Source organism: Tyto alba, unplaced genomic scaffold, assembly GCF_018691265.1.
Source record: "Tyto alba isolate M040663 unplaced genomic scaffold, T.alba_DEE_v4.0 Super-Scaffold_11, whole genome shotgun sequence".
NCBI lineage: Eukaryota > Metazoa > Chordata > Aves > Strigiformes > Tytonidae > Tyto > Tyto alba.
In genome coordinates, this window is record NW_024881273.1 from 4,749,144 (window position 1) to 4,757,803 (window position 8,660).

Here is an 8,660-nt window from a genome sequence, read left to right on the forward strand (position 1 = left end):
GGTAGCAAGGCAGGAGCCAGGGGGGTGCTGCCTGGTGGGAGGTGATGGGTCCATCCCAGCAGCACAGACGCTGTGGGGGGGGTCAGTCGCTTCCCCCCCGGTGCCGCAGGGAGGATGGGGACACACAAGGTGCTCGCTGGTCTCATGGCACAGCACCAACATGCCTTCTGCCATTCAGACTGGGTCCGGCTTTTATTCCCCGCAAGGGATAAAGATGCCAACAAATCTGTGGCGGGAAAAGCAGGAGAAGGGGGAGCGAGCTTCTGTGCCATCAATCCCACCCCCCGCCCCAGGAGGGGCAGCTCTACCCCATCTAAGGTGCCAACACACCTACAAAACCCCCACAATATTAACCCCACAAAAATTAAGTGCAATTTTCATATGGTGTTTTGCAGCCTTATCTTTTCATAACTTTGTTCTGTTAGAGCATATCTATGTTTTTGAAGTTATCGCCCATTTAAACACCTGTATCTAACACTGGTCCCCAAACCAGCCATGCCCAATCTGCCGCTCTCCGGATGGATCAGTCCCCTCAGAAATAATTCTGTGCGACGGCTCCTTCCAGCTCCCACCTGAGCTGAGCCCTGAGAGCAAACAGACCTCCTGGGTCTGGAAAGGTGGGACAAGGGGGTGCATTTATACTGCATGGAATTGAACCCCCCCCCAAAACCCCTCCAAAAGTGGACACAGAGCCCCCCGGGCTCTACAGCCCTGCACCCAGCGCGATGCCACCCAGACTGTAAATGACTCATCTTCTCGTAAAGCTGGTTTGCTAAGGAAGAAAGAAAAGCCCTTGCCCTGAAACAATTCCTCTGAGCTTGCCAAGCTCGGCGGGAGCAATCCACGCTGTCTCTCTGCTTCTCCGGAGTGTCCAGCACCAGCGTCCCCCCACCGTGGTGCCACCCCCGGAGCCCCGTCGGAGCTGAATCCCCCCAACACCCCCAAAGTGCCGGGGCTTTCCTCCCCACCTCCTGCCCAGCGCCATGTCTTACCAAATACGGAGCCACCAAACACAACCCTGCATATTTCACTAACCTCAGACGCTTGGATAGGGAAGGCTGCGGATGAAAAAAAAAAAAGGGGGGAAAAATAGGAAAAGAAAAAAGTCCAAGGTGGAACCACAATGTTTATAAAATGGGTCACTGAATTATACATAAAAATATTTTCCTTGTGGATGCAATTACTTCCTGGACTTGTTATTCCACAGATGCTTAAGTTCGCCTCAAGCAACTCCAATAAATGCTTTACAGTCTGCTAGATCAACAGTAGCAGCGCTGGAGCGAATTGAGCAGCGCTGTTTCAAATTTGTCAGAAAACCACACAGTGTTTTCATGCGCACGTTTTAGAAACCCAAACAAAATGATTCCCAACCGTCGTGCTCCCTTTCCTTAACACTTTTAATGGGTTTCACATGAGCTCCTCCAGACGTGGGCAGAGCCCCATGGGCTCGGGACACCCGGGCAAGTGCTCCCCAAAAGCTGGGGAGCCCCTGGGAGGAGACGGGGACCAAGCAGGGGCAGCACCTCCCATTTCTCTGCCATATAAACTCTGTGCCTTCTCGCTCCCCAGTTTTCCCATCTCATCCTCCAGCAAGGTCTGGCTCACCCGTTATGTACCCGGGGGGCAGTGGGATGGATAACCAGCTCACGAGGCTTTCCCAGGGGAAATGAATTTTGGGAGCGAGGGGTCAGGGCTGCCCTTACCTGCTGTGGCAGCTGCAGGTGGGTGAGGGAGAGTTCAGGGGCTGGGGGGGACACATGCCATGTGGGGTTTAAAAGTGCAATGAAAAAAACCCAGAGGAGCTGCAGCAAAGCCGGTGGGAAGGGAAAGGAGCTGAGACAGTGGCCAGCCACTTCCCAGCATGGGCACAGGGACGTGTATTTGTTTTTTTTTTCTCCTCTATCCAGTCAACCATTTTCACAAAACTCAGAGAAATTCAAGGCCATGGAGATGAGTAAAGATTTTTTTTTTAATGCACGTAGGGCTTGGCCCAAAGGCTCCTGAATGAAATCTGGGTCCATTTGGTGCATCTTGATCTTCAAAAACCTCAAAGCTCCTTTCATTTAAGAGCAATTGGAAGTATTTAGTGCTGCTTTCAATGACCTTGAATGGGAAAGCAAGTGAGGGCTGGGGTGTTGGGGGACACCCCAGGATCACGGGGCAGAGTGCTGTTATGCCAATAAAATAAATTAATATCTGCCCAGGAATACTCAAGATTCACTCCAGGACTAACAGGTGGCTGTAACAAGATTATCCAATTAACAGATCACCAGCAGAGGAGAAATATGCTTTCAGGTCTCCTGCCTTCAATCCAAATTTCATCCACGAGATTTTTCTGTCAGCAGGATAAACAGGTTAAAAGGTGCTGCACAAATGGGCTTCGAAAAAGCTCCTTATTCTCCTGCTTCAAGGACGCAGCTGCCTCCCACTCCCCCTTGTATGGGAATCCCAGGTCACTTTTGCTTTTTAGAGGCCACTGCAGCAATCCTGCCCCTCGCCTGCTCCTCTCTGCCAGCAGCCGGGGATCGATGGCAGCCAGACGCCAGCCTGACCACAGCAGTGTCACAGCCTTGTCCCCATCCCTTATCCCACAGGGTGCAGGCGGCGGCAGACGATGCCCAGTCGGAAAGTCCCACAGGACTCAAGAGAGCATCCTCCTCCTGGGGAAAGGCACCCCACAGGCTGCAATCCCCAAACGCCCAGTCAGGCAAATCATTCATGAGCAATCCCCACCCCACCAGCGGTGGAAAACGCTTTGCCAAAGGGAAGGAGCCAGATTTCCCTCTGCCCTCGCTCCCAGCCCCCGGGGTGGGGACACAGCCGAGCCGCACACGGGGCTGCACGACTGGCACAGCGCTGCCCGCCTCAGAGGTTAAACCAAGGGTCCTGCAGGGAACGGATTGCCATTTTTATTTGGAATTAGGTCCCAGCACATCTTAATTTTCAATTCAACCGCTGCTGAAAAGAAACATAAAATAAAACAAGCGCCGGCAGCGGGGAGGGAGAAGGCAGCACCGGGTCTGCCCATGGTCCCGAATTAGCTGCAAAAAAAAAAAAAAAACCAAAAAAAAAACCCGTTAACATTCCTGTGCTGGCCCCCAGCCAGGGGACGGAGCAATTCAGGAGACGGCGATGCAATCACTGGCAAACACAAGCACGGTCGGCGGGTCCCGGTGCCACAGCCGGTGTGAAAACCCTGGGGAAACGGCTGTGGCCAAGGGTGGGGATGAGCACAGGCCCCGCACCCTGCTCCCAGGGACGGCCCCGAGGTGCTTTTAAATGCCACGAGTGTTTTTCTTCCCAAGGTAGAGCGGCTGGGAAACGCCGCACAAAAGGTGACGTGTACTATGGGGGATTTCACCGTGGCTGGACACCACCTGGCTCCAGGTCCCCAAGCCAGGGGTCAGATCCTGCCCCCAGATGGGAGAGTCACTGTGATTCGGGGGTGATGGGCAGGACAGCGCAGGGGGAAAGTACCCCCTTGGGGGGAGCGCAGCATCCCCCCACAGCATCCCCAGCACCCCACGCCAGCCCTTACCACAAACCTGAACCAACCCAGGTGCCCCCCCCAACTCCTGGGGTCCCACGGGCTCACTGCAAACCCCCCAGCACCCCACTGCAGACCCCCCAGCACCCCACACAGCATCCGCCCAAGCCATCCCTGGCTGCCGGCGCAGTTTAATAACGCTGGTCTGCGCCCTGGTATCCGCCAAAATCCTCCTGATTTTGCCATTTGCTGGGCGCGGGAGGCAGCGTGCCGCGCTCGAGCGCCGGCGAGGGCTCCAATCTGTTCCTCATTAGGAGGGGCAGACAGCCCAGCGCGGGAGTCTGAGCCCTAATCTCCTTTCCAGTTGGTATCCGTCAGCAGATGTACAACAAGTGGTTGGATATTTTAGCGGGCATGTGTGTGACAGAGCCGTTAGCTTTTTTTCCAGCCGGGGCCGGGGAGAAAATGCCGTGGCTCGAGCTGAGGTTTTGCCGGTCGCACGCGGAGCCCGACGGCAGGTCCTGGTGCACCAGCACGGCTGCCAGCTCTGCTCCGGTCCACCGGCGTGGTGGTTTATTTTACCAAGGTCTTTCTTAGAAGAAGTGGTGATGAAGTTAACAGCCTGTGAGCCATAATTGGCTCACATTAAATCAAGGAAATTATATGTTTTGTTTTGCCCTTTTTTTTTAAAAAAAAAAAAAAAAGTCATATTAAACAGGAAAAAAAATACACAGAGCCAAGGAAGGAGCAGGCAGCAGCTCTCAGGAATCTGGGGGGAAGATTTATGTCCCAAGCATAAAGAAATCCAGTCCTTGCCATCAAAGAAAATGCAGCTTCACTTCAAAATACCCAGCAGAAATGTCCCTGGGCAAGGGAAGAGGGATCCAGGTTGTGGCACCGCAACAGGCGCCACTTCAAAGCCTGTCCCAGCAGCCCATGGAGTGCAACTGGACACAACAACAACAACAACAAAAATTTCTTAAAAGAATTCTTCCTGAGGGTTGCTTTATTTATCTCACCACCTCTCAACCAACACAGGGTGTCAAAAACCTTGTTGGTGCCTTAACGTGGCTCTGGACACACAGGGTATTTCAGAAAGGAAACTTCCTTCTGTTTGTTCTTTAAATGCTATTTTTAGTCCCTGTGGCTGCATCCTGGCTGTGAGCTGAGCTGCGTGACGGCAGAACCATCCTCCCAGGGCTGCAGGTCACCTAAGCCATCAGGTCTTGGGGAGGATAACGGCCAGCCCCTAAAGCCTGTCCCGGAGACACCCCCGCAGCCTGGCAGGGCTCAGCTGTATCTCCACGCCGGCAGCCACCGCGGTGCAGCCCTGCGCTCACCCACCTCCACGAGCAACCAGTGCCGCTGCTCCACAGCACCCGAGCCCCCTCCCCACTCGGCACCGAGAGCCGCCGGCGTTTCTCCTGCCTGGAGGCACCCGCATCCCAGCCCCTCCTGCCCAGCCCTGGATTTGGTGGAAAACCGGAGCTGTTTCCCACCCAAAAGCACAGCATCCCCCGGGGATGCTCAGCCCCTCTTTTCACGCAGGATCGCTGCAACCGTACTAACCCAATTCATGTCTCTGCATGAAGATAACCGCATCATCCGAGCGAGGCAAGACACAGATCTGTGGGGTGCAAGGACCACGGGGGACCAGCTCCCAGCAGTGCTGGCTGACTCCTTCCCTCTCTCGGGAGCCACCACAGCCCTGGGGACTTTCAGGCTCCAGAAGAGAGGGGCCCTGCGCTGCCTTGACACTGCTCACACACCCCAGCCCGGGCCAGCGGCCACCTGAAAGCTGCAGCAGAAGATGCAGCGAGTGCTGAAGCCACTACATCGGATGGGAAGGGCTGGAAACCTGCCATCTGCCCCCCCCCCCTCCATCGCCTCTTTATCACTTGTCTCATTTTCACTTGTACCCACAGGACTGGAAGCTGTGGGTCGTGAGATTTCACATGACCTGACAAAAAAGCCCCGCAAGCAGGAAAAAACGTCCTGCTTTTGGTAAATCCCACGCCTAGCTGAAGACCTTCCAGCTCATCCCAGCTTCTGGATTAGCCAGGTTGGAAACAGGACACACCTTACTCTAAGCATAGAGGGATGAACAAGTCTTCCATTTGCACAGCAACCAGGAAACCCCCCAAATCCAACCCTTTTCCAACTTAAAAACAACAACAACATAAAAAAAAAAAAAAAAACCAAACCTCAGTGGGAAATTCTAATTTTGCTTGGAAATGTCATTTCCAAATGGCACATGAGAAATCATGCTCTGACCTACCGTTGCTGACAGGCAAATATTTATCCCCACAAAATTTCCACATAAACCCATCACTTTTGTCAGTAGGTCTGGACACCACAAGCAGGGGGGGAAGGCAGCGAGAGGGGAGCCAGAAGGCACAGGGACAGGCAGCCCTGCCCAGCGGGTCAGAGCCCCTCAAACAGATCACTGCAAGCACGACGGATCTCCTCGAGACTCATTTTGAGGCAAGATTCAGCCTTTTCCAACACATTCATAGCAAGCATCCAATATTTTTTGAATACTAGCTGTACCTTTTTTTCCAATACATTAAACCAATACAAGCCTCCGCTCCCAAGCCCCGCAGCACTTCATCATTCAGCGCCGCCGCTCTCGCCCGTGTCGGAGCAGAGCGGATCCCGTCCGACATACATTTCTCAGTCTATTAGGCAGAGTTATTCTTTTGCTCTGTGTTTTGATACTTACAAAGCCATTACCATCCCTCGCATGCACATCCATCATCGGGCCTTCAAACTCCAGAAAGTCCCAAAAAACTATTTTCCACTCACCATGCAGCCTGCCAGGCTCTGTTCTTCTACTCTGCGTTCCTTCATCCATCGAAAGACATTTCAGCAAGTTCCGAGTCCAACAAAATAAACAGATGGCAGCCTGAAAAGGTGGTGATTTTTTTCTGGGGGGGGGGTGGGGGGTGGGGGGGTGGGGTGGTGCAGGGCGAAGAATACAGCAGGGAAGAGCTGACTTCTGTCTGCCTAGCTGGAAAAGCTAACCCAGGCTCCAGGCATCGATGCCCATCTGGAGCCGGGGGTGCAAGGCATCATTTTGCAAAGCCATGGGGTCTTGGAAAGCTGCGGGGGAGCAGCTATAGCTGCCTCCTGGGCTCAGACTCCCCCAGCTCCACAACACCGGGGTGCACCCAGCCAGGTGCCATCCCCCACCAAGCACCCACCCTCCCTCCACGTGCCCCCAGCACCCTGCAGTCACCAGCCACCCCCTGAGCAGCTCTGGAAACCCAGCACACCCCGTTCACCCGTGTCTTGCAAGGAGATGGTTCACTATCACACCTCTGCACTGCCTCAGCGGGGACCAGGCGCTCCCCAAAATCACCCACATGCACCCAGAGCAGCACCGTGCTCCAAAACACCAGCTCTGCTACAGCCTTACGGGAGATGAGCGATGAAGAGAGAAGCAATCCTGCTCCAGGCCACGGCAAACCAGCCCCGGGGCTGCCCCAAGCCCAGTGCAGGCATTGAGCATTATTGCATTTTGACCCAGCAGTCACCAGTTCAGACTTACAGGGAAGATTTATGAAAGGATGTGGCCAGATGAGCGATAAAGACAAATAGCCTTGAGGAGTGACTGATTTCTCCCTTACAAGAGGAACAGAAATTAATTTATGAATTGGGTTAGTTAAGTTGCCAAGTGGCTTTGATGCAGTTTATTTTTTTGCATATGTTCGTGATCTATTGCACAGCTGTCAGAGGGGGAGGAAGGTCCTATTGAGTCGGAGCAATGTATCACTCCGGCCGAGGCAGCCAACAGCTCTCAGCAAAACCAGATTGCCCTTTAATCGGCCAGGGTTGGTTTGCTGCTTTCCCAAACTGGGTGTCTGGATCCTCCCCAGTTCATCCTCGAGGACCTGGAGCCCTGTTACTTGCTGCAGATATGGGGAGCGGGGCAGGAGCCCCTTCCCTGTGCTGATGGCCAAGCACAGCCCACCAGAGGTATCACTGACACCAAGTCTTCTTTCTCCTTACCCACCCCTTGTGTGTTTTGGTAGGACTTACAGCAAGTCAGGAGAGTCCCTGGGGAGATGTAGAGCAAGGATGGGGGTGAGGGGTGCTTTACTCCTTAACAAAACTGCACTTTTAGAAGGAAACCAAGTGAGGATGTGGTGCTCGCTGAAAGCAAGTGGTGGGGATCCATTACACCACTCCTGGGGGACCCCCCCCTTCCCTCCAGGAGCCACCATCCCCCTGCACGCCGAGGGACAGACCTGGCCGGGGGCTCAGCCCCGGCTCCCCGAGCCCAGCGCAGGCGCCGGCTCCCCCGCGCTTCCCGGCGTTACAGGTGCTTGGAGGTTTTTCAAGACACGAAGTAATTTCCTGTTTGAAGCAGTTGACAAATCTGCACAGAAACTGGATATAACCTTCGCATTTCAGGGAGATCCGACTGCTCAGGCTCAGGGCTCCTCTCCAACACACTTTCCCCCCCCCCTCAGATATAAGGCTGGGGGGGAGGTTGGGTTGAGCATTCCTCTCTGTCCCATGTCTAAGTAGCTCCAGGTTTAGGACACGTACTGAGCCATTCCATGAGGTCTGTGACAAGTGCACGCAGTGACCACGTGCCGAGGACGTGCCCCAACACGGAGCAGGGTCCCAGCCCCATCCTGACACCACCCCCAGCCTTCACTGCATCACCCTGCTCCCTCTGAAAACCCTCCCACAAAACAGGGCTATTTAGGGAAAAACCTCCGTAATTAAATATTCACATAAATACAGCAAAACCAGCTAATGAACATTTACGGATTTGACTTTGGTTATTAGTTGCTTTGTAACCAGAAGCAGGAAGATTAGATCAGACACAAGCAGTAGCCCCTTTGAGGCAGGTGGTGGCACTCGGGGCTCCAGCCCTGTGCACCCACATTTGGGGGTCACACCAGCACGGCCGGGCTCACCCCACTGCAGCAGCAGAGCAGGTGCCAGGTCCCAGGCTTGTTTTGTCTGGTCCCAGGCCTGCAGCAGGCTGTCCCCAGCCACCCAACACCCAGCCTGCACACCCAAGCACAACCCAAGCACAACCCAAGGACCTCCAGGGTCTGGCGCTCAGCACCCCTGCTCCTGGGAGAGGGGAGATGCAGGTCCTGCTTTCTGAAATCCCTCATTACAGACCACGTCTATCGCCAAAAACAACTGCAGG